The following is a 27,837-nucleotide window of genomic DNA, read 5'->3' on the forward strand; positions in this document are numbered from 1 at the left end:
GACCCCCTCTTGACCCCCTAGGAATGATGTTGGGGTTATTAAAGGGTCCCGTGGGGCAAATAATAAAAATTTGATTTTTCGCGGTAGAAGCGCTTCTCGGCTCGCGAACCGGGTCGCAAACTGGTAGCGAAACGTGAATTCGCCATTTTGTGTTTCGATTTCATTAAATTACTAGGTATAAGGGGGTATGGGAGACGTATCCTGACCCCTTTTGTTTTCTGAGGGTGGCTGAGGAGGCTCATATATGTTGATACATGTCTTCCAGCGGCTGTGCGTGAGCGTTTTTTTGTTTGTTGCGTGACGTCTGTTAACTTTCGATTCGATGGAAATCAGGAACTTTTGACCGCCATTTTGTCACTGCGAGTAAATATTTTGTTTTAAATAATTGTTAGAAATTAATCCTTATTGATAAACACTGTCTGCGCCATCTTGTCTTTTTTGCAATGCCACACTTTTGTTGAGCACGGCAGCCATTTTAGATGCCTTGACCAGACCTGACTCTCTGCACGCCGCCGATCCTCAGCATGGCTCCCCACCCTCGCAAGCATCTCCCCCACGCACTGGTCACCCCCGCTCTCTCTCTCATGCATGGGCCAGAAACCTCCTCCCATGTGCGCTGCTCTTCCCTGAGAATCACACCCTGTGCCCGCCCGACACCACCCTTTCACCCTATTCACTACCGCACCCTCTGACACTCCTCTTCCTCTGTGTCCGATTGTTCAGGCCGGTCCCAGGCTATCACCTAGCCCTGCAGATGTAGTTTATGGCCCCAGCTGTAGAGAATCACCCCTCTTCAAAGGAGTTACAGTAGATCAAGGCCCCCACCCGATGAGATCCGTCACACCACACGCGTTCCTACTATCTGATAACCATCCTGTATTGTGCTTGGGGAGGGGATTCTCACTGTGAGGGTGTGTGGGACCGAGCCTGAAGCGGAAGATTCCAGGGATGCCTCTTTGTACATCAAAGTTTTTACAATTATGTGTCACATTTTAAATATATAGCACTCCAACAAAGTAGGATTATAACACTTTAATAACTTTTAAATATATAGAACGCAACAAAAACAGTAAATACATTTAAACATTTTTTTGAAAAAAGAAGCAACAATGGTCAGTAGCTGTGTTTTGTGCGAATAGTCCCAAGGCAGCACAACGTGCTGAGTTCTGGACGGCACCCAGGTGATGTTACCTGGGTGCCGCACTGGTTTTTGGTATCCTACAATGCAGCTCCGAAAAACGGCGTGGGGCGTCCCGAGGGGTGCGCGGGGAGGCCTCGTCAGTAGCGGTCTGTTGTGCGAATAGTCCCAAGGCAGCAGAACGCGCTGAGATGTGGATGGCACCCAGGTGATGTCCAGTAAGTTGTCGCACTGGTTTTGGCATCCTACAATGCTGCTCCGAAAAACGGCGTGGGGCGCCCCGGGGGGGGGGGGGGGGGGGGGGGGAGGCGGCGTGAACGGGTCTCCCCAGGTGGAGGCTCGTCGGCTGTACTGGGGCGCCCCTTTACCGTTTCAGTTGCCATTCCGCCCGCTTTTGCTACACTGTGCCTCTTCCGCCATTCAGCTGTTTATCGCCCGCTGTTGCGGCTACAGCGTCTCGCTCACCATGTAGTTGAGTTGCGCCCACTCTTGCGGTGCAGCGATAGGCGGCTGCCACAGGACTCTTAAAATGGCGGACGGCTCTTCGGATTTGGGCCTGGTCCACTAAAATGGCCCTGGGACACCTTGGAACTCGGACGTCCCCTGAGCCTTGAAGATTTTACAAAAGTCTTGGGGGCTCCCGACTCCTGCAGGCTTCTGGTGGGGAGCGGCTGCCATGATTGCTCGCGGAATGACCACGACGGAGCCACGAGATGGTGGTGCTCTCAGGCTGACGCCAGCTTCAGTCTGAAACATCTAGAAACAAGGTGGGGCTTTCATCGTTTGGGAAAAAAAAATGTTTTAATCCAATGAAAAGTGTTATTTTTAGGTCATATGATCAAGCCTTCCATCATTAGGAAACCAAAAGTAAAATGAACCAATGAAAAGTTTTATAAAGAAGTCACATGACCTGTTATGCTTACGTTACGCGCTGCTATAAAAAGCGTAGAAAATCCGTTGGCACGTGAGGCGGCGTCAGTAGCGGACCGATGTGCGAATAGGCCGAAGGCAGCACAACGCGCCGAGATCCGGATGGCACCGAGGTGGTGTCCAGCAAGTTGCACTGGTGTGGCCAACCTGCAATGCTGCGCCGAAAGTCGGCGTGGGGTGCCTGGGGGGGGGGAGGTGGCGCAAACTGGCCTCTCTCGCCTCCCCAGGTGGAGGCACCTGATGTGCAGTGCGGCGCCCCTTATCTTTTCACTCGCCGACCAGCAGAGTTGCGCCCGCACTTGCTGCTACAGTAGGCCGAAGGCAGCACAACGCGCCAAGATCCGGATGGCACCGAGGTGGTGTCCAGCAAGTTGCCGCACTGGTATGGCCATCCTACAATGCTGCGCCGAAAGTCGGCGTGGGGCGCCCCGTTGGCCTGTGAGGTCACGTCAGTCAGTGGGGGCTGTTTGAGAAAGCAATGTGATGCTGTGCGTCGCCCCCAAGATGGAGGCTCCTCGGCTGCAGTGGGGCGCCCCTTGGTGTTTCACTCGCTATCCAGCTGAGTTGCGTCCGCACTTGCGGCTACAGTAGGCCGAAGGAAGCACAACGCGCCGAGATCTGGATGGCACCGAGGTGGTGTCTAGCAAGTTGCCGCACTGGTGTGGCCATCCTACAATGCTGCACCGAAAGTCCCATGGTCCGGCGGAACTTTTTTCCTTTTCCTTTCTGCATCTTGTCCCACAATTCGTTTGACCTTTAGACACGACCAGGTCCCTGAATGTGTGCAGGGGGACGCTATTGATTGAATCAAAATGGCGGCTTCACACAAAGCTGACTCAAGCGTTGCTGGTGATGCTATACAGACAAAAAATGGTTTTCAGTTTGTACATTCTTCAGGATTTTTCCATCCAAGTCTGCTTGAGAGTTTGTAGAACAATGGCTTTAGATCTTGCCCTCCCCTCTTTTGACTGTTGGTCTTGTTGCCTATCTCTTCTGTTGTCATTTAACTGAACCTTTTTTGACTGCCGAAAGGGGTTCTGGTCCGACCGCTGGTTGGTGGAGACATTTTGACTATATCCTGGACCTGCCCGGCCTCGCCCAAAATGGCGCCGGTATAAATGGGACTCGTAACTTCTTGTTGTGTACTGGTTGCACAACCTTGATATCACAAGATAAGTATGCAGTTTTGAAGCACATGGCGGGCGGGAATGAGAATTGATTGAATATTTCGACATCCCTATTGATATTAAGTTCTGATGTGTTATTCATTACTGTACTATTGAAAGTTCGAATTAACGTCACCCATGGTACTTGCCCGCAAATGTATATCTAGATAATTTTATTGTAAGTGGCCCTGTCGTATTTTAATTACAAAGTGTACGTCCACCGATTCCGCAACTGTTAGACACCTTAGTTCTTGCAACCTAATGGCCCGCTCGTTGCGTTCCTCTACAGTGTAAATGTCTCCTCATCATATACGATTCCAGTTTGCTCCGTGGCCGGCCCACGTGGTTATAGGCCCGTATTTGTATACTGACATTTTCACAATAAAGGTTTTTAAAACAAAACATGGTAGTAGTATTTACATTGGTAAAGTTTTTCATTTTAGTCACTGTTTTCGAATCAGTAAAAGGCAAGTGAAATAAAGCAGTCCAATTACATGACGGATAAAAGGTATAATACGCAGGAACGCAGTAAAGATAAATGGTCAAGGGCTGTTGTGTTTTTTACTCCTGCAACATAAAGTGATCGATAAGAATCTGATATTCAGGCGTATCGGCGACTAAGACAGCAGGCCGAGCATCTTTTGCTCAACGGCTCCGTCATGGGACGAAGAAACGCCCTTTTTCTAGAAAAAGGAATATATTTTACTTGCAGGACAGTTGTAAATTTTCCGGGAAAATACATTAGCCTGGAACATTATAATATATATGTTTAAGAAAAAATAATGTTCGAAAGCAATAAAAAGCGTAATTTTTAGGTCATATGACCAAGCCTTTCATCATTAGAATAACAAAAGTAAAATGAACCAATGAAAAGTTTTATTAACAAGTCACATGACCTGTTATGCTTATGTTACGCGCTGCGCGCCGCGCCCCGGATCCCTTCCGGGAAACTGCGCTTCGCGCACTGGAGTACTTCCGGGTGCGCTAACGCGGCATGTCATATAACGCATTACGCGACAACGTAGGTCCAGAATATAGTCAAAATGTCTCCACCAACCAGCGGTCGGAACACAACCCCTTTCAGCAGTCTAAAAAGTTCTGTTAAATGACAACAGAAGGGACAGGCAACAAGAACCATCAGTCAAAGAGGGGAGGGCAAGTTCTTCCCTACCGGGTCACGTTGGGGCGCTACCGGAACTGATCGAATTGGTACTCTACAGTGTTTCTGGATGTTTCAGACTGAAGCTGGCGTTAGCATGAGAGCACCACCATCTCGTATCTCAGTCGTGGCCATTCCACGAGCAATCATGGCAGCCGCTCCCCACCAGAAGCCTGCGGGAGTCGGGGGCCCCCAAGACTTTTGTAGAATCTTCAAGGCTCAGTGGACGCTTTCGAGAATGGGGCCCAAGCCCTAGCAGACAAGCGTCCGAGTTCCAAGGTGTCCCATGGCCATTTTAGTGGACCACGCCCAAATCTGAAGAGGCGGCCGCCATTTTGAGAGTCCTGTGGCAGCCGCCTATAGTTGCATCGCAAGAGCGGGAGCAACTCAACTACATGGTGAGCGAGACGCTCACCATGTAGTCGCAAGAGCGGGCGGTAAACAGCTGAATGGCGGAAGAGGCACAGTGTAGCAAAAGCGGGCGGAATGGCAACTGAAACGGTAAAGGGGCGCCCCACTACAGCGTGTCTTCAGGTCAAACGGATTGTGGGATAAGGTCCAGAATGGAAGAGTCATCAAAAGGCAAAAAGTTCCGCCGGACCCCGGGAGCCGGCCGCCTATGTCGGGGGCGATCTTAGGCCACGACTTGGGGAGGGGGCAGAAGTCAAGCGCACCCTCCCAGTCCGCGCCACCACACCGTATGTTGAAAATCTGAAGCCATCGTTCTACAAACTCTCATCCAGCCTTGGATGAAAAATCTTGAAGAATGTACAAACTGAAAACCAGTTTTTGTTTGCATAGCATCAGCAGCAACGCTTGCTATCAGAGTGCATGAGTTTCATGCTCGATCGATTGAGCTAGCCGGATCAGGCAACAAAAAGTATAAAATAGTTATGTAAATAGTTATTTAATAAAATGTTTTACCCTGTTACTTTGCTGGTGTGTTGTATATATTTATAATATTTGCATAGAGTTTATCGTTATTTTGGGCGGGGTGGGTGGCGGAGCCGAGCTGTCTTGCAGCCATCATGGTGTGGAGCTCAGTTCATCTCACTAGTTTCGTATTTCTCATTCCTAATGTTTCTATTTTAGCGAGGTCAAAAAGAGATCCCATTAGTGGCCTACTGATTTTGCTCGATTATTTTTTTTTTTTACACGATTTTTCACTATCTGCAAAGACTAAACAGAGTATTGCGACTTTGTGCTTGTTAGTAAATAGAGAATGAACCAAAGAGAATAAATTCTAAAATAGTAAATGCTTGGATAACAATCAATCAAATGGAGAGACAAGCAGGCACGACGGATTACAACGGGGGCAAAGGCCTGCGTTAACTACCCTTCACTATCTGCAAAGAGAGAGTACTTCTAAGAGAAAAGAGGGGGGGGGGGGCAGCGTTTAAAGCACATCAGCGTGCATAAACACGAAAATGTTTTTACCTATCACGTACTTGACATTTGACAGCTTTTGATATTTGTTATTAAAAAACCATTGAAATTCAATGAAAAAACCATAGGTTTTAGCCCATATATAGTTAGGGATTAGCATTTACAAAACCTTATTTTACTCGCATAAAACCATTGAAATTCGCATATATAGTTAGTTGCGCTAACTATATATCGCGCACCCGCAATCCACTGCTGATGATGTCACATATTACATCATTCATGACATGGTCAGTGACATCACTGATGACATCACTGATGACATCTCAAATGACATCACTGATGACATCACTGATGACATCACTGATGACATCTCATTTGACATTACTGATCACATCACTGATGACATCATTCATGTGATTATACGATGAACCTCTTCAGACTCTGATATAACCTTAGATACACTCAGTGTAAACAGACACTCACAGACTGTCACTCATCCATGGAGTTACTCACACACCTAGTCAGTCATGCAAAGAATCAATCACACCTCCATTTCCTCAACTATACAGTTATACACATCTTACTTATTCAAACATATACGAACACATATTTACTCCCTTATACAATCCCTGATACAAGTTCACAATGATCCATACAGCCACTCACACATTCACTGGCTCTTATGCACAGTTATTTATATATGTCAACTGTCACATGTACTGTGTTTTACATATGTACTTACTTTGACATGTAGCACTGAGATATCCATTCACTCACCAATACACTCATGCACACAGTCAACCGCCCATGCAGCTGTTTCCACATGCACTTTTGAACCCATACATCTAGTGAATCAACTGCTCACACATCTATGCACAGAGTCATACACCTCCCAGCCACCCCCACACACACTCAGTCTCCCATACAAATACTTGGGCAACCAATCAATAACCCATATAGTTACTCATATAGCTACTGATCAACACATGCAGCAGTTTACAGAACAACAGACATAATGATGCACAAATTAAGACAGTTTAGTCACTAACCCATGCACTCAGTGAGACACATTTAATCACTCACTTATACAGTCAGTCATGCACCTACTAAATCCTTCATCCAGACACTTATACATCCACTCATTCTTCAATATGTAATACATATTTTAACTTTACAGAAACATACAGTCACTGGATGTTGTCATCAGTGATGTCATCAGTGATGTCACTGACCATGTCATGAATGATGTAATATGTGACATCATCAGCAGTGGATTGCGGGTGCGCGATATATAGTTAGCGCAACTAACTATATATGCGAATTTCAATGGTTTTATGCGAGTAAAATAAGGTTTTGTAAATGCTAATCCCTAACTATATATGGGCTAAAACCTATGGTTTTTTCATTGAATATATATATATATATGTATATATATATATATATATATATATATATATATATATATATATAACAATATCATAAAATCTAACACAAAAACATTCTATTATAAATTAAAACACTAAACTATTTTTTTTTAAATTAACTTAATTTTCCCACTCCAGTCAGTGCAACAGTAGAGAAAGTGTTGGATAGCGGAGGGGTAAAATTTACTATTCCCACTCCAGTGAGTGCAACAGTAGGGAAAGAGTTGGATAGTGGAGAAATAAAAATTACTTTTCCCACTCCAATGAGTGTAACCGTAGGGAAAGTGTTGGATAGTGGAGGGGAAATTACTATTTCCACTCCAATGAGGGCAACAGTAGGGTCAGTGTTGGATAGTAGAGGGGTAAAAAATACTATTCCGCCTTCAGTGAGTGGAACAATAGGGAAAGTGTTGGATAGTGGTGGGATAAAATTTACTATTCCCACTCCAATCAGTCCAACAGTAGGGAAAGTATTGGATTACAGATTAATATTCCCACTTCAGTCACTTCAAAATTAAAAACAAGCAAAATAATATTTAAAAATATATATATATATACATATATATATATATATCATTGCGTTAAAAATTTTAATATATTTAATATTACCAATTAAAAAAATTAAGACATATTCTAATGTTAAATGCATATGACAAATACCTACAAATATTATATTAAATAAAAGAAAATTACTTTTCAAACAAAAATTTTCAATTGGAAAATATTTAGAAACATGAATTATTACATACATTTAGTTTATGTATTACCTACCCTATAACACAGCACAATTCACAACCCTCATCTAAATTTAAAAAAAATGTACTTCCATAATTAACATAATTCATTACCAATTAAAGAAATATTATTAATTAAAAAAACAAATTAAAACTCACATAAATTAATTAACTTCCCACACTTTACCCCTATAATCCCCACAACCCACACCTAAAATTAATTACACAATTAAAACTTATTTTCAATTAAGAAACTAATAGTATTTAACAACTAATTATAAAGTAAGCAAAATGTATGTACTCCCCACCCTTTACCTCTATAAAATTAAAACCCACACACGAAAAAATAAACAATGACCCTAATTAAATATCAATTAATTAATATTAATGATCAACTAATTATTAATTAAACATGTTACTTCCCACCCTTTACCCCATAAACCCCACAACTCGCACCTAAAATTAATTACACAATTTTCATATTTTATTTTCAAATATTATTAATTAAAAATAAATTACTTCCCACCCTTTACCACTATAAACCCCACAATCCGCACCCCAAAAAATTATACAATTACAATAATTAATTAGCAATTAATTAATGAAATATTAATTAACAACCAATTAATAATTAATTAATTATAAATTACTTATCACAACTAACACTATAAAATCTCAAATAAATAAATATCGATAAATTTAAATAATAATTAATTTATTGTGATTAATTTACTTCCCACCCTATTCCACTATAAACCCACAACCTGCTACGGAACTAAAAAACAAAAAAGTGATTAAAATAAAATTGAGAACTACTAAAAATGTAACACATATATTAAAAAACAAACTATTCTTATACAAGAAAAATACATCACGCACATTTAACCCTTTCGGTGCGTTGGACAGCCCAGGCCGTCAGACGTCACGGTGGGTGTGTGCGGTGGACGGCCGGGGGCCGTCCGAACCACGCCCACCCATTATTTCACCAGCACCGGGGCGGAATTCGCGCTGCAGTCAACGGGTTAAAATATATACTAAAATGCATAACACTAATTTAAAAAATCGATATTTTAAGCAACTATATTTTTGCCAACTATATTTCTTACCTTGAAATGTGTATTGTTGACCACAATATTCTTGCTGTCGATATTTCTGACTCACGATATTTATGACTTGATATTTCTGTAGTTCGACATTTCCAACTCGATATTCTGTCTGCACACTCTTTTGGAAAATGTTAAATCTCAGAACATGAGACGGAGAGTGCAAATAGGAAGAGAGTGCAACTGAGGGACAAAGGGCCCGATTAGGATGGCGGTTGGACTTGCGTCCGCCTGCCACCCGATCGGAAACAGGACTGACCAGATAGCTGTTGGCGGTCCCTCCATAGGAGTACGATGTGACCGTCCCGACCGTCTGCAAGGCAGTCGCACCGCGTATTCTTTGCATTGCGGCAGGTGCTGCTGGCTGCAGCATCCGCACCAATGCAAACAAGCATTTGCAATGCAATCTGTCTCGCCTTTGGGCCTTATATGTATTTAGCTATGCAGCACAGTAGCATGGGTGCTGAAACATCTACTGTTCTTTAACATGGAGGGAAAGTAAGCACCAAACGGCGTGACACCCCAGGTATGGCAACACATGGAGAGAAATATTGCCTTTCAGCAGGAAATGGTATAGTCCAAAGCTGTGTTTTTAATATAAAATCAGGGCCTTCAGTGGTCATATCACTGAAAATGCAAGATTTGAAAAAAATATTATTGTCTATGGGTGCTCGTGGAAGACAATTTCTATGGACTGGAATCTAGAGAATGCTAAAGTGATTCTGGTATTTTACCGACCTCTGCTAGTCGTTTTCTATCAAGAAAGGTAAATAGAGGCTGTTGCCAGAAAAATTAAAAAAAGAAAGTCCCTCAGCAGAAAGCAATTCAGGTATTTTACTGACCTCTACTAGTCGTTTTCTATTAAGACAGTTAAATAGAGGCAGTTAAACAAGCAGAAAGCAATTATGGTACTTAACTGACCTCTACTGGTCGTTTTCCATCAAGATAGTTAAGTAGAGGCAGTTTAACAAAAAAAAAGTCCCTAAGCAGAAGCAGACAAGTCCTAGGGCTGATCTCCAGAGCCCACAAAGTACATGCACAAATAAGTATATACTAAAGTATATACAAGAGGTCTTGAATGCTCGACAGGGCCGGACTGAGGACCAAAACCGACACTGGCAAAGTGCTCGGCCGGCCCCCTGGGGGTGCGACCGAGCTCTTTGCCAGGGTCGGTTTTTGGCGGTTTTTGGCGGTTTTTGTTACAGGGCCGCTTTTGCTGCAAAAACTGCCCTGTAACAAAAACGGCCCCCTGGGCCCAAAACCGACCCCCACCCTTGCAGCGCACCGGGGGATTGCCCGGTGCACGCAACGGCTAGTCCCGGCCTGATGCTCGACCTAAAAATGCACCCTGTATATATCCCTGCACTACGTGGCAGGCCATGCGGTGCCTGCCACAAGGTGCAGGGATATGTAGGGGGACACCATAGGTGCCCCCACGTGCCCACATATGAGAGCCGGGGGGGGGGGCAGCTATGGCCCCCAAAGCCTCTTTCCACCTGCCTGTTCATGAGGGGTTAACCACCATGAACAGGCGGGCGGAAAGGGACATAGTACCATTGGAGGGAATACAGCCCTCTCCGCTACACTGGTGCACTTAATTAGCCCGTCGGATTTGTGGTGGTCGGTCTTTCCAACTGCCACCCATCCACCGGCCATTGAAATATGGCGGGCAGATATGATGGGTTCAATGGCAGTGCGACCTCCACAAAGGGGCTGTCGGTGGCATTCTCACCATCATCCTAACCGGACTCCAAGTTAGTACACAGACTTAGCTGACACACCCAGAAGAAACATGTTACCACCCTAGTGTATCCCTTGCCTAGCATAAGCTCAGAGCATGGTTCTGAAGACAATCCTACCCAAGACAGTTAGACACCTTTAGAGACATTGTAATATTCCACATGCTAATACTGCTCAGTTGTATTTTTTCATTTCAACTGGCAGAGAAAGAGGTCTGAATATTTAAACCTTTTAGAAACTTGCTTGATAGTGGATTCTTAATTAAAAAGTATTCAGATTTGCTAACAAAATTGGGATAGACATATCAGTTTATTTTCATATATACTGCATTATCTAGGGCATACACTGACACCCTGACACAGCCACTCTTACAGATATACCAGGAAGCCCTTGAAAAAGAAGTCCTCCCTCCTACCATGAGACAGCGGAAAATATGTAAGATCCTGAAGCCAGGTGGTGACAGCTGTGAACCCTCCTCTGACCGTCCAAGCACCATGATTAACATGGACGCGAAAATACTATGCAAACTCCTTGCTTCCCATATGGGACCCCAGAAGATGCACCTCGTGCATGAATATCAATGCAGCTTCATACCAGGCCGCAACACTACGATGAACTTGCCTCGTCTAACGCATGTCATGCAGGAAGTGAAACATCGGGAAGAGGAGATGGTACTCGTATCGCTAGACGTAGCAAAGGCGTTCGACACAATAGATTGCGGTTACCTCCTACAGGTCCTCAAAGCTGTGGGGTTTGGACTCCAGTTCTGCTGCTGGGTCAAAATACTGTACACAGAGCCTCTGGCGCGGGTGAGACTGGGAGGCTCAGGGGTGGGGAATTCATATCGCCCGACGCCCAGGACATATTGTTTGCTGCCAGGGACAACAAGTCTTTATGTTTTTATTGTCCCTCGGACAAGTAGGCTCAACTTCCTGCAGCAGAAACCTTTCCCAGAACAGAACTCTCAAAATCCTGCTAAGCTGCTTCCAATTGAGTGCCGAGTGTATTGGGATAACTTTCTACGACGTAATAGTCCTTTGCTTCACTGACAATGCCCAGAAATGCTTCCATCCTTTCTGAGCACAGCGCAAGGAAACTGACATCTCTTTGAAGGTTGCAGGGCCGGCCTGACTTACGCTTTTGGAAAGAAAAAAAAAACTCTGCTTACGGTTTCATTTAGCATGAAGGCTGCCACACACAACTGCACTCTGAAAGCATTTAGGCCCGTCACCGTTGCTTGCTAGCAGAATGTGCAAGTACTGCCTTTCACAATAATCCTGTGTTTCCGAGTCTCTGCGCTCCCCAAAGCCTGCCTCGGTGGCCCCTTCCTTCAGAGGTCATTGTCCTTGGTGTAAAGCATGCGGCCCATCACCACCAGCAGCCGAGATCGCGGATGCTCTCCCCCCAAACCCCCTCCCACTGTAGCTATTAATGTGATCATCGGAGCTATTGTCAGATCTCAGCCCACTAGGTAAAAGGCAGCAAAAGCGTAGTAAAAGATAAATGATAAAGTTGCATTTGTAAAGTTGAATTTTCCAAAAACTTTGACGGTAGACAAAATATTGTGCCCAGCCCCACGTCAAAAAAGTGTTGTCAAAATCCACTTTTTGATGCGGGGCCTCGCCCAATCTTAGAACATTAAGTTTATGGAAAATTCATCTTTACAAATGCGACTTAAGCATTTATATTTATATTTTTACCACGCTTTTGCTGCCTCTCTTACCTAGTGGACTGAGCTCTGATAAAATACCACACTAAACCTATTTATGTGTGTGTTTGTGAGCATGGGCTCATTATTTTATAGGATTTTGACAACACTTTTAAAGTTTTAGTGAATTGAAAGCTCGTGAGGTTCTAAAGCTAAATCTACTGACTAAGGGACCCCCACCAATAAAACCTGGGCTATAGTGAACCCCTGCCTACAGCAGCAGTGAGTTTTTTATGGGCCTCTCATCTACAACTTGGCAGATAAGAGATGATTGACTAAAAGAAAATAGAAGATGGGTTGCTAGAAAAGGGAGTGAAGGATGGAAGAGGGGCAAAGGATAGATGAGTGGGTGAATGTATGGGTGGATGAAAGGATGGATGGACGAGTGGGTAAAAGGATGGATGGATGATTGGGTAAAAGGATGGATGACTGGGTGAAAGGATGTATGTATGATTGGGTGAAAGGATGGATGGATGATTGGGTGAAAGTATGGATGAGTGGATGGGTGGGTGAAAGGGTGGATGGGTGGGTGAAAGGGTGGATATGGGTGGGTGAAAGGGTGGATGGGTGTGTGAAAGGATGGATGGATAATTGGGGACGGGTGGATGAGTGGGTGAAAAGATGGATAGGTAAGAGAATGGGTGGCTCTGTGTATGTGAGAGAATGTGTAGCTGGGTGGATGAAAGGTTGACAAAGTAAATGAAAATCTGAGAGGATGGATGTATGGCAAAGTAAATGAAAATCTGAGCGGATGGATGGATGAATAAATGAATGGCAAAAGGAAAAATTGATGGCTGAAAGGAGTTATTGATTGATGGGTAAGTCAAATGATGGATGCATGGGTGGATGGATGCATGCATAGATTGTGGATGGGTGAACAGATGGGTAGATGTATTGAATGGCCAACGGATGGATGGAATGGGGAAGAGTGAATGAATGACAGAATGGAAATGTGAAATGGACATGAGCAGATAGATGTAGCATGAAAGAATAATGGACAGATGCTTGGATGGAAGTGACTAAAAAGGAATTTTAGGGAGGTTTGAGCTCACTTGCATCACTTGTTTGGTGCTGTCAGAGTATTGTTCAAAGTGGGGGGTATTTTAACTTTCTGGCTACTCCCTTAAATAAAACCATCAAAGGGCTTTTCCCTTTACTTAGCAGAAGAGTACGACTGTAAATCACACACCATAATCTTTTCTTTTCATAAGAACCCCACCTTCGTATCACTCATCACATAGAGGATACTACCTGTGCAAATGGAATAAGCTGTGCAAGCGTGGCCTGTGCAAAGCTTGATTTGTGCACTATACTGAAGATGCTAGGAACAATGGTAATGCAAGGCTCAACTATGTCTTACATGAGATCCACATGGTACCCGAGCTACACTGCGTATGATCTTTACAGTGACCTGCGCAGGACATGAGCTGTATAATAGTTATGAACAGTGCTGTGCATGATTCATGTAAGGGGAGGGATAGTGCATGAGTGAATTGTTAAGTAGAAGGTGTAAAGTGTATGAGATGCACTATAGAGGATATAAGTTGCTCTAGAGATGAGGTTTGCCATGCGCGTGGGTTGTGCAGGAGCTATGCAGAACACTAGCTGTGTGGAGTTTGAGCTTTACTGTGCATGAAATCTGCATGGTATGACTTGGAAGAGGCAACTAAGTAAATTGCTGTGAAAGGCATGACCTTTCTTCTTAACATCTTTAATGACAAGTCAGTGCCTGCTGTAACCATAGTACCTTAATAGTTTGTTAAATGGCCCGTCTTCGGGGGTTTTCTAACTGATGCATTTTTACTTGCTGGTTTCCTCAAATCCCCCCATTGCCTCTGAAACAAATTGGTAGTTTCTCAGGGAAATAATATAGTGACACATTTGCATTTGTTTGCTAGGGGTATGATCGCCCACAGTTTATTCGGCTTGTCGGGGTGCTAATGTTTAAACAAAATTGTGTATCATGTTCATGGGTCAAGTGCATTAAAGTTCAGTCGAGCAGAGAATTCAAGTCAGATACATTCAAACACAGTCAGCAGGAATTTCAGCTTGCATTACTGATAGGGGATCCAATAAAAGCAGTTGTTCATGGTCTGATACATTTACAAGTTGTGGCTGTGTATAGCTTCCAGAAGGCTCCTTTATTATGTGCAAGTGTATAAAGAAAAATGGAAGCAAGAGTGTCTGTTTTCAAAATAAAATCACCAATGTACCCCAAACAATGTGCTCCTTGAAAAAGCGACGAAGAGAGCAAAATAGTTGCAACCTAAAAATGGTTGTAGTGTGCAGAAAGCTACAATGCAGAGTTTGAAAACATTAACTACCATTGCACTAAGGAATCATTTAATACATCACCTTTGGTGCATGTCAATATTTTAATAACAAAATAAAGGCAAATCAAAGTAAAACTACTTAAAGAAAAATAATTAGGCCCCCCCACTCATAACAGAATGTAACAAATTTGCATTAAAGATCTATTAAATTGCATTGGTGCAGAATTAAGACTTTCCGAAATTCATAAGCGTTTACCTAAGTTGGCCTGGAAACCTACAACAGTTCCATGTTCGTAAACACACTCTTTACAAACATATAATGTATTACCTTTTTCAGGGTGCAGAGGGGGTTAGAGAGGAGTTTATTGTGTCGTTAAACAATGTATGTTGCACGCATGCACACATTTGCACCGCAATCTAGGTCTGGAAAAAACAACTCTTTTTGCTAGTGAATACTTTTATAGGTACAAACACAATCTTTGTGTGTCTAAGCCAAACTTACATGTATTGATAGCTTACATTTTGACTCTAACTAGATTGCCTACAAATTCTTGCCAATCTATGAAAGTCTATATATTGGATATAGTGCTTGGCAAATGATCACATTTCTAGCAAACCAGGGAACCAAGCTAGAGTGAGATGAAGGGAACTGTCCACAAATTACAATGTGAATAGTGTCAGACAGGGGCAGTCTCCTTGATCCTCAGTTGGTAACTGAGGCACTGGACTGGAAGTAGAATCTAAGTTTATTTACAGTAACATTTTGTGAAAATGAGTGAATGTTTACAAATATAATTGTCAGGGTAGTCCACAAGTCTCTTCCTCAGACTAGAAAGAGAGCATTGATACAATAAGGGCAGTGAACTTCAATATAATGAAAGTGCTGATATATTCAGAGGCTTACCATGACCTTGAGCAGAGCTCACTCAAACAGAGACTGAATATTCAATAAATGTAATCAGTTCCATTGGGACAATAGTACACCAAACGCTGATTGCAGTTTTATGGATATGTTCTTATATTTCCCATGACCGGGACCGCTGTCTCTAATAATATAGTAAAATGAGCCCTGACATAATCAGAAAGGTTGCTATCCAAACTCTTATATGAGAATACGGTCATGAATTGAAACCTCATTGTTTGCTACCAAATGGGACAAGTAGATTTTTTTTAAAGGACAAGTAGATTTCTGAAACATTTTGTCCTTCGGACAAGAAGATATTTTATAAAATTCCACACCCCTGCGGAGGGGCTTGGTCCGGGGAATGGACTCTAGAGCGAGGCACCCGTCAGGGGTGTCCGATTTCTCCCCTCCTCTTCGCCCTAGCCATCGAGCCCCTGGCGGTGCGCATCAGGGTTATCCGCATGGGAGACACGACCCATATTGTTTCCCTGTACCCGGATGTCGCTCTTTTTTACCTAACATACCCCAGAGTGTCCGTACCCAGCCTCCTTCATCACCTGCTTCGGAGAGGTCTCCGGCCTGCGAGTCAACCGAGACAAATCGTTGATTTTCCCCTTGTTGGGAATAGCCGCTAGCCCTTTGGAGGCCCTCCCGGACTTGGAACTCAGATGGGAGCAAGCTCACTTCCGGTACCTCGGGGTCCAGATTGCTCTGGACAATGCCCAGTTAATAGCCATAAACCTGGACAGGGTCCTGACGCTTCTCATTCACTCTGTGACTTTTTGGAACAGTTTACCGTTGTCCCAGATGGGTAGACTTGCAGTGTCCAAAATGGTGATGCTACCCAGGTGCCTATACGCACTTCAGAACTCACCCTGTCCGGTTCCGGCACGAATCTTTAAGCAGATGAATACAATTCTTATATCACTACTGTGGGCTGGACGGCGTTGCAGAGTAGCTCTCACCACACTGACACATAGATACGAAGGCGGACTAGAGGCCCCATGCTTTGATTTATACTACTTTGCAGCCCAACTCCAGCACGTGTCCTGTGGTTGGAGAAAGGAAACAACTGGGAAAAGCGGCTTCTCGCGGGCCGGGTAGACCCGGAGGCCCTCCAAGTGGCAATGATGAGGGGGAGGGCAGTAGAGGGGAACTTGTCATACATGGTGCATCAAAGTCCGACTATTTGGCAGCAATATGTAGAAAAGGTGCCCCGACATGCGCCGTTCTACAGAGAGATTCCCATCTGGATATTGACCCCAGTCAGGGACATGAGCACCCACATGTCCTTTCAAGCTTGGAGGGAGGGCGGATGTCAGGTCCTCGCGGATCTCTATCCAAGCGAGATGTTGCTAACATATGATCAGGCATGTGATCACTTCGCCCTTGGGCAGGGTCACTACTTATAATACAGGGGGATCCAGGAAGTAGTGAAAATTACCTGGCCTCAATAACCAGACATTCCACAGCCGAGAAAAACCCTGGATCAGCTCCATACCTGTGGCTCCGGACGCAGAAGGATATCGCTCCTATACAAGGCCATGAGACCGGACTCGGCTGCCCAGCCCCTGTTGTCACAGGTAGCAAGGGAGCGGAACCTAAATGTGCAAATAGAGGATGGGACTTGGACGGCCATCTGCGAACTTACACACAGAGTCTCCTGCAATGCCAGGTTTAAACTGATCCACTATAACTTCCTACACCGCACCTACCATGCCCCGGCGAAACTGCGCGCATCTCAAATAACAATGATGGCAGGTGCCCCAGCTGTGGCGCAGAGAAGGCAGACTTTCAGCACCTGGCGTTGGCAGGCCCTGAGAGGCAGCAGTTCTGGGCGCAGAAGAGGAAAAGGTGCGAACGAGCAGGGGTCTCTCCATACGTGAAGAACCAATCCAATGTTTGCTGGCCCATGTACACAAACCTAAAAATAAAAAAATTGCATATAAACTGCTGCAGTTCATGGTGGTCCTGGCCAGACGTAGAATAGTTATAAATTGGATGGGGCAAATAAGCCTGGATGTAGCCACATGGATACGAGATGTCAGAGAGTGGGCTCTAGCGGAAGAAACACACATAAAATTAACTCGCAAGGATGATAATCCACAGGCAGACCTCATGGAGTGGCGAGAACTGTATAGCTTGGCCTCAACTCAGGGGCGGAGGAGGGCGACCAGAGTGACACTGCGTCTAGTGGGAACGGCTCAGATGCGGGGAAAGACCGGGGTGGGGAGGATTCAAGGGGTCAACTGCAATGATGCCCCCCCCCAGTGTTTACAGTGAACCATGATAACGCCTAAAATGTATTTCTCATTGTCAAGTATACCACAGCTTTAATTTGGGATAGTGCCCTGGGCTCTTCAGGGGTTATACTCAAGATTCCTATGATCTACTGCATGCTGTAATGTTACATTACTTACATGTTCATTAGATTTGAGCTTTGGTTTTAAAAACAAAAAACCCTACAAAACTATTTTGCAAGCCAGAACACAATCCCGTTATTTCAATATACTGAGTGAGGTATCAGAAAAGCATAATTTAAAACAAAAACATTGAGTTGGATCGCACATAAAATTAAAAATCCCATGAATTTCCACAGAGGAGTTCTTGTGCTCTAAAATATAAAAAGTGGTAAATATACTTTTCTATCATGAAAAAGCCAACTCATAAGAGCTAACTTAGGGGTCCATTGCTATGGCCGGGGGACACCGTCCACCCGCCACCGCAATGGCTAAAGGGACCACCCGCCATAGGTGCGGCAGTCCCGCCTTTCTCATTAGGATGCCCCTACCACACTGGCATTTCTTACATTGTGGCAGGCGGTGCTGTCAGCAGCACCCGCAGCAATGTAAGAAATGCATGTTGTGCATTTGCATGCACAACGTGACAGGCACAGCGGGTTGCCTGCCACCTTGTGCATGCAAATGTAGTGGGGTACCATAGGTACCCCCCATGTGCACCCCCACCCCCCAACACCCTAGGGGTCCGCAATGGGCCCCCAAAAACAAAAACCGCATGCCTTCCCAGGCTGATCTCCGCCATCATCCTAATATGGATGGCGGTGTCTGCGGTGTCTTGCAGACACCGCCACCATATTAAACACATTTTCCGCCCGGTCGACGAATCAACCGGTGGAAAAGCCCCATCCGCCGCGGACTCGCCAGCCATTTTACTATGGTGGGGGGTCTTTTAGGTATGGATGACGGGCGGATCGCCCCCGCCGGGCCAGCAGTGGCTACCACCGGCCCGGCGGGGGCGATCTGCCCACCATCCTAATGGGGCCCTAAATATTTAAAGCAGTTATTTCCCAAGATTTTTAAATCAAACAAATAGAAATGTTGTATGAGCCTGCAATTCAAGCAGGAAATAACAGAGAAAATGTATTGCACTACAAGAATAAAAGATGTCATAAAACATGAAAAGCCGATAACAATTGCCAATCTTTTTTCTCTCTGAATAAACATTAAAGACACTGCTTTTGGTGGTTAACATCATAATTCTAGATACCCTTTATCAAACAAACTATTAAGGGTGTTAAAAAAATACAGACATTTAAAATAGTATTTCATTCATGGATTTTAAAAAAACGAATAAAAAATGTACTATTGTGAAGATGTAAAGATACATTTTACTGACACTATACTTCAACTTTGTAAAGGCTATATAATAAAAACAAATATTCCTAAATGAAATCTCATTCTACTATCCACATACTCAACCAGGTATCACTCTAATGGACTAATTACTGTGTTATCACAAAATAAAGAAACAATGCATGTTTTTTAAACTGGCCAAGTAGGTCAGCTTTTACAGAATCCGGCTTTCCTTTTCATCATGTCCCCAAAGATTAATTAAAGCAGGAGACTAAGGGGCCCATTATGATGTCGGGCGGATTGCCCCCGCCAGGCTGGCGGTAGCCACCGCCAGCCTGGCGGGGGCAATCCGCCCGACATCCACACTCATTTTCCCCCCCGCCATATTAGTATGGCGGGGGGGACCTCGGCGGACGGAAAGACCATCCGCCGCTTTTCCGCCCCGGTCGCCTTGCGCCCGGGGCGGAAAAGGAATAATATGGTGGCAGTGTCTATCAGACACCGCCAGCCATATTATGATGGGCGTCTGCAGGTGCCTTTCCACGGCAACGATGCTGCCACGGAAAGGCATGCGGTCTTCACTCCGGGGGCCCCCTGCGGGCCCCAGAGTGAAGCAGTGGTGGGGGGTGCACACGGGGGTACCTGTAGTACCCCCCTTCATTTGCATAAACAAAGCGGCAGGCACGCCGCTGTGCCTGCCGCTTTGTTTATGCAAATGCATCAATGCATTTTTAGCATTGTGGCGGCGGTGCAGAGAGCACAACCCGCCACAATGCTAAAAATGCAGGATGTGCCAACCCCTGTGGCGGGCACATCCTGATACCCCCCACGGGTTCCCCGCCCTTATGGCGGGTGGTCCCGAATTCTGACAGGATGGCGCGGACAAAGTCCGCCCGTCATCCTAATGAGCCCCTAAGACTTTCTAGACTCTACAATGAGCTAGAGTTGAACCAGTAGAATGAAAGAGAGCTATGGAGGATCTATCTAGCTCCCCTTTACTACTACAGCCCAGCCAGCAGATCCTGACACAGACCAATTTCTTAACAACCTTCTGGCCTGACAGCTATGCTGGTCCACTGAAGTCAATTCCTCATCTCAGTGTACTCTAGTGACATCTCCTGCACCCTGTGGTGAACCAATTTTTTCTGGAAAGCTTCAGACTATCCTGCTCGTCAGCTCTCAAATGGTTTCCTTGGTCTTATCCTCGCACCAATACAGGTCATCTTCTGTCAGCCACAGGGTCTTTAATCTGGGATCACCAAGATAATAATATTCCTGACATTATTTTGCAACATCTTGCAGTTTATACTGAATGTCCAAAGTCACCTCTTTGTACATCCTGATATCTTCAGGGAACAGGTTAGTACCATCATCCTGGCACTGAATAGAAGCTACAGGAAGCAATACAACCACCCACTGATTTTGTTTTTATTTGTATTAGTTTTTACATAGCATGAACATGGCCCGAGGGCATTACTCTACTTCACATGAGCACCATCTTACATTATGCATTTTTAGGCGCAGCGAGAAGAAGGGATATGCCCAGAACCACAGGATTTTGAGCCTAGGCTGGAACTCCAGTTTCTAGTACAAAAACTCTGGCTGTTAAGGTTACATTGCCTCTCCTTGGTCCTTATGCACTTGCGAATTAAAACAGGGTACCAAATGCTCAAAAAAATCGTTTAGCACTTTCAGTCATATGGAATAAATAATAATTCAAAGGCCGTTTATACCCTATTAGTTACGTTATCAGTTATGTTAGTCATGTTAGTCATGTAAATCACTACATACATTTCAGATGATCAATTGCTGCGATGTTTTCACTATGTCTGTGACTTCAGTTACAGTATACACATTACTGACTAAATACGCTTTAACAACAGGTCACAAAACATTCCACTTTCTCACACACCAATTGTTCTGTGATAAATTAAAACTAGGGTCCACAGCTCTGTCACTGCTGATTCTTATCTTAGGTTGGTGAAAATAGCAACAGCCAAGTTATGAAAAATCCCCAAGCTGGACATTTTTCAGGCTCGCCCAATCAGTTAAGCCTAAACTTCCAAAGTTCCTCTGGATCTTTGTGCCTCCTAACATTATCATGTCCTTACGTTCCTGGCCCAAAGTTGTCTGAAATAATCAGAGAGCAAAAAACAAATGCTACTAATATATGCCTCAACGGTCAAGGCAAATATGCATCTTACTGAATCTGCCAATCATAAACACCCTGCCTCTTAGTTAAGAGCACAGCACTGTTATGAGACAGCTATTTTCAGTTAATAAAAATGTATCTCCTGCAGCATATATTAAAAATGACAGTACAAAAACAGTGGGGATCTTGAAGTGTCTCTGCAACAAGTTTAATATTAAAAAATGTTATTTTATAGGCAAACGTTTTGCTATTTAAACCACCCACTGCTGAACAGGTTATCAATAGTGCAGAACTAGGGGTCAGCACCTATAATAGAATTTAAAAAAATGAAAAACTCTGTGTTGTGATTTAAGAAGATATGCGTTTAGCCTGTGGTATAACTGTGTGTTTTAGAGAGGCACATTGTAAATATGTATGCATATAAATGCTTAAATGGCAACACTATACTCCTAATTTCTTTGGGTTCTAATATAAACTTGTCCATCTAGAATTACCCTCACTAAATAGTATACACTGCTCTCGTGGGAGATTTTTGCCCTGATGAAGTCTCCACTGAGCAGCAATTTGGGGTCGAAACACATCACTATTTTGTTCTGCACAATTTTGGAATGGTCTTGGACTGGATGCTGTCAAAGATAATAAGCTTTGCTAAAGCCTTATTTTTTTAGGCAATTAACATAGTTGCCCAGATACCTAATGACCACCACGATTTTTGTACCATAATTGTACAACATATTCAATATGTGCCAGTGGTCAATGACAGAAACACATACGTCATATAGTCCAAAGTGTTTTCCCTGAGTCATACAGAGTTAATTTTTGGAGGCACATTTTGAATAACTGAAACTAATTATCCTTGTTAAAAGCAATACATTTTTAACAAAGAGCAGAATGTATACTGTATCACATTTGCAAATGTATCTTTTGGACACATACTGTTACTTGGTAAGGCTTATTCTCATTAAAACCGAAGCAAAACCATGCACCAATCCACAGCAAAATGGACAGGACTAGCAGTTCTTATCTGCTGGGATCACACTGCTGAGAGAGAGAGATATAGATAGAGAGAGAGAGAGAGAGAGAGAGAGAAAGAGAGAGAGAGAGAAATTCTAGCCTGTTAGCTTCCCCGAGGGTATAAAATCAGGTGATCCTAATCTTACAGGCTCGTGGATGTACCAGCATGTCTCTTGCTCAAGGTACACAGATTACACAGGTCATGCTATAACGAAGATGTTCCTCAGATTATAGTTATCTCTTACGTTCACTAAACAAACAGCAGTTTGCTGTTTTGAAATGCAGTTCCTAAAATGTTAGGCCTTGCCTGAGCTCTTAAATTAGACATGCTCTATCATGTTAAGATTTATAGACAGCAACGTTTTCTACAATGCTGCAACTCTTTAAGCCTCAGACTTCAAACGAACGAGCTATCCCGAAGAAAAACAGCACTTACTGCCTCAGGACGTAAACAAATAAACAGTCCTTCATGGTACAAAACACATACTCGGGCCTTAAACAGCAGAGCGGCCCTAAGGCTTAAACGTAAAGCTCCACTCTCTGAGAGCAGCAATATTGCTCAAATTACACAAAAGGTATGGCTTGAGGCCTTAAGAATATGCTTCACGTGATGCAGATCTTAACTGCTCAGAACTTAAACAGTGGAGCTATCCTTCAAGGAGCAGATTCTAAAAAAAAAAAGGCAAATTGTTCAGGCAGCAGAGCTACCCCCAAGATCCCCAATTTCACACGTGTTGGCCTCAAGTGTTAAACTGTTGTTACAGGGCAGTCACCCACAATATGCCTGTTCCGCTAAATCAACAATGCACCCACTACTCAACAAGCTGCTGTGATTATCCTGATAAGCAACTCCTGCGCCTGTAAGTTGGAAGTTCATCTACCAATGAAACAGCTTAAGTGTGTATAACTCTATTTTGTAATGTGCAAAAGTATTTTATTATCAAAACTCCAAAGCAAGCCTAAACCAGGGATAGCTGGAGGTGTTTGTTGATAGAGGCCTAAAAATAGACAGGGTGTCGAAGACTATGATGGGCAGGAACATAACACTTCTAAAAAGAACGTTATCTGCAAGACTACTCAAGCATTCCTAAACTGCCTCTTTTCTATAGTATGCAATCACACTCAGTGTTTACCTCTTCCACCCACAAATCTGTCTTCTGGGGACACATATATAGGAGGTGGTTGTGAGATTGTGAATGTGCCATAATGCTCAATTCTCCTGGAGATTCTGGCCTGTTGGGGGGGGGGGGGGGACGACGACGAGGGAATAGCCATTGGACCTGTGTTCTTATTGAAATGCCCCCAACTTCTGCCCTCTCACAGACATATTTCACCTGTGTGGCCGTCTTATGTCAAGAAAGAAAACACACCTTTCTCTTTCATGGCTGGGGAAGTGGTGCTATTTTTGTTATATCTGGGCATGTTGAGAGGCTAGGGAGCTGGGGCTCGATGACGGTTTGGGAGCACAGCAATGACCTACTCAATTTGAATGCGTAGGTAATACAACCGAAGGCGTGAAATGAAAGGTTCACTACCAGGAATAACTGAAACGGACCAGATGTGTAATGGAAAGAGCGGTGATACACGGGGTGACGAGTGAGCTGTCCCGCATTCCCCTTTTGGGGAAAGGGAGGCCGCGAGACACATCTGATTGCACAGTGAGTGACGTTACGAATGATCTAACCTCAGCCATGTTGCAGCTGTTGACGTCTTAAATGCGTATACGCTGTCAAATAATGGCATCTGGCGTTCTATGGGGCTATATACATTTGATAAGAACCTAGCAGTGTAGGGAAGGCTTCGTCCTTCCCACCTCTCACAAAAAGATGCAACCCACTCCTCTTAAAGAACATACATTTCTAAATACTTATTTTCCTACAAGTAGACAACATGACTGAGGTGCGGCGCCAGCCTTCTCCATCCGCGGAAGCTAGACGATGGCGGACCGGAGGCAGGTGGCGCAGCATTTTCTGTCCAAGACACCCACCTCGCCACCCGATGCCGCCTTCCCGTCCGCGGCGCCCCTGCTTCGCAATTCGCTTGCTCCCACTCCGATGGCAGTGGCGGGCCCGAATCCGCCGGTGGGGTCTACGCGGGAAGCGGGCAGGAGGGATGCTCCCGCATTGCTGTTTCTTGCTCAGCGGCCCCCGCTTACATGGTTACGGTGGGTCTCCCCGGAGCCGTCGGCAGGGAGAGGACCGGAGAGGACTGCCTCTCGCTCCCTCCCTCGCACTCTATTGGCTACTGGGGCTTGCAGGTGGTCCAGGATTGGACTCGCTCTTTGCCTGTTGGGCTCCATGGCTCCTCGCGCCCCCGCCCTCTGTCTGATGGATCGTGAGATGGAGGGATGGAGGGGGGAGCGGGCTCTGTTTTTGTTGCTATGCAGGTGAGGCGGCACATGGAAAAAGCTGGAACGCACCGAGGCACGGGAGGGGCGGGCATGGGCGCTGGAAGGAGCTGGAGCTTGTAATAAGGATGGCGAACCCATGGGAAAGGAAATAAGGCAGCTCGCCCTCCTCCCCTCCTCCATCCACTCTCTATATTTTCTTTCCGTTTCTTCTTTTTTCGCAGTTTCCCTTCCTCTTTTCTGACTCCCTAATTCTCGCTTTCTTTCTCTCTCTCCCTATGGACCTCTCCTAATTCCTTTATCATGTTTATTTACCTCTCTCCGTCGTTCCTCCTATTTCTCCTGATCTTGCTCTTTTTTCACCTTTGTTTATTTTCCTGCACACCTACATTTGTTTACTTCCCTAATGCCCTTCTGTAACTTCCTCTATTTCTCTCCTCTTTTTAAATCTCCGCCTTCTTGCAAAATGATCTGTGGTCCCTCTGCTGCACCCAACGGACTGCAGGGACCCTACATTAATTTAATACCTCAATTCTTGTATCTATTTATACCTCACCTAATTCTCCTTTGTTTACTCCTAACTTATGCCCCATTCCTACCCTCTTTGTCTTTTCCCGTTCTTGCTCTATCTCACGCTCTTGAGTTATCTCCTATTGTCTTTAAATCCCCTTTAACTCTTTCGGAGACACTCTGCCGCACAGGTTCCCTATTTCTTTTGATCTCCACGTCTCTCCACTTTATTAACAAATCTCTTTTTTATCTCTGTGTGGCTATTCTCGTGTTTTTCTGACTTTCTCTTCTCATCTACTGGCTCTCCAATGTTGCTTTCATTTTCTTTCTCTTTGTTTGCCTCTATAATACTGTTCTAGCTCATATTTTTGTTTCTCTTTTGACTTTCTCTGTCTCTTTTTTGTTTGTCTCAGTCAATCTCCTTTCTTAATTTTCTGTTGAACACTCTTTTGTTTTCATTGAAACCAATCAAATCAGGCTTCCGCAGTACGACCTACAAGCTTTGCCAACAATTAAACTTACCAATTTCTAAGTATTGGAACATTTATACACTACAGTCTGAACGCCTGATATCGTTATAGGCTAACAATTATTGAACCGCTCTAATTGTCTCCTCTTTTGAGATCTCGGCTATGTTTTTCGAAAAGATCTTCAGTTCTGACAGTACCAAAACTTATTGTAGGTAGGGTTTGCGCCTGCTCATTGCTTACCGTTTGTTAACTGTCTTATCAATCTCATTTGCTAGCTGCTTATTCAAAGGTTGTATTTACTGTTACTCGTCTTGTTTCTCAACCCTCAAATATAACTTCTTTAAGATCTTTTTGGTTGCTTAACTCGTTTTCTTCCACTGTTCACATTCAGCAAACAATATTTGAATTTTTCTTTCAGCTCTTGATGGGAGTTTATTTGTTTTCTTGCACTCTCTCCTTATGTGCTGCTTCCCCTCACTTTCTGCAAAGCTGTTTTTGTTGCTCCGTCTCCCGAAACTCATCTGTTGCTTACCCTCCCACCCCACTCCTCATGTCCTCTTTGTTCAGCTTGTGTGTTTTTATCTTAACATTGAAGTAATGCCAGTTTTAACCAAGGAGCACCCAGTGTTGTGCTTCAGTGATGCAAAGCGAAAGATCCAATTAATGGCACAACCTGAAGATATGGATACCTGAACAGGACTCTTCACATAACTTTTTTTCAGTTTAAGAATTTTTTATTAGGTTTTAACGAACACAATACAAAGCCCTATAGTGGTACAAGTAAAACCATAATAATATAAAACATAAGGCATATGTGGAATGAAAAAATGAAGAAAAGTTAAACAGAGAAAGAGTAGAAGAGAAGGAACGTAAAGAATGAAAGAAGAAGAAAGGGAAGAAAAGAGAAGGAGAAGAGGCAAACAGAAGAAAAAGAAAAGAAGGGATCCATAATAGGAATAAGGGGAATATATGCAATGAAAGAATAGATAACAATGTAATCAGTTAGGAGATTTAGACGAGAGATAGGTAGTAAAGGGGAGCCAAAGAAGATCAGATTTAATTTTCAGAGATACAGAGGAGGATGAAGCAATAGCAATCCTATGCTCGTCACAAATGAAATTCCACCAGGAAATTACAGATAATTTGGAGTAATCTTTCCAACAAGATAAAATCACTTTAAAAGCAACAGCAATAAAAAGATCAAGCAGTCTAGCATTAGATGGTACAATATCGATATCAGTTGAAACAGAACCTAGAAACACGTTCAATAATGATAACGAGGAGGAGCAATGAAACATACGCATGCAAATATTCCAAACGGAATTCCAAAATGATAAAATAGAAGGACATTCATATAAAAGATGTTTAAGTGTACCTGTTTCTAAAGAACACGACCAGCATAATGAAGAAGCTGATGGTGAAAACCTAGACATACTAACAGGCGTAATAACAGCTATATGATAGATAAAAAATAGTGATTGAGTAATGCGTGCAGCAATAGAAACTTTAAACAATTTGGACCATAAACGATCCCATATATCAACAGATAAAGAAACAGATAAGTCAGTTTCCCAGGCATTCTCAATAGGTAATTTAGATCTATCAATAGCATTTGATAACACAATTTTATAAAAAAGGGCAGCTTTAGGTTGGTGTAGTGAAAATAAAGGATATAGAGGAGTAGAGGGAGAGAAAGACGGTAAGGTGTCAGGAGCAGAAAGAGTGGGCAAGTGAGACTGTATGGCAGCAGTAATATTGGTATATTCTGGAAGAAAAGTTATGGGTAAGTGATATAAAGTTTGCAAGTCATGGAAAGGGATAAGAGATTTATTGGAAAAAAATTGATGGACAAATAAAATGTTCTTCTCTTTCCAATATTTATAATAGAAGAACTTGCCCTTATATTTGAGGAATTTATTATACCACACAATAGATGACAAAAAACATTGAAGAGGTGATAGATCTTTAGAGAAAGTGTCATGGAGTAGTGTTTGGGAATACTTAAGAACCGGGTGCTTGGACATAAAAGAACAATTTGACATAAAACAATGTGTTGAAACGAGAAATCCTTTAATAATGATCGTTC

At 43.7% G+C, this 27,837-nt stretch overlaps 1 protein-coding gene across 6 annotated transcripts in view; it reads right to left on the reverse strand.

The window, feature by feature from the left end:
• The window catches only part of PELI3 (pellino E3 ubiquitin protein ligase family member 3), a 285,917-nt gene extending 261,257 nt beyond the window's left edge, over positions 1-24,660 (reverse strand). For 4 of the 6 annotated variants that reach the window (XM_086938520.1, XM_086938518.1, XM_086938517.1 and 1 more), the window contains exon 1: positions 24,412-24,555. The gene's annotated coding sequence lies outside the window, so the exon portion shown is untranslated. Of the gene's footprint in view, positions 1-24,411 lie in introns of all 6 variants that reach the window. The other 2 variants (XM_086938519.1, XM_086938522.1) reach the window with 2 other exon arrangements.
• Positions 24,661-27,837: the final 3,177 nt, after the last annotated feature.

Source organism: Lissotriton vulgaris, chromosome 9 (assembly GCF_964263255.1).
Source record: "Lissotriton vulgaris chromosome 9, aLisVul1.2, whole genome shotgun sequence".
NCBI classification, from domain to species: domain Eukaryota; kingdom Metazoa; phylum Chordata; class Amphibia; order Caudata; family Salamandridae; genus Lissotriton; species Lissotriton vulgaris.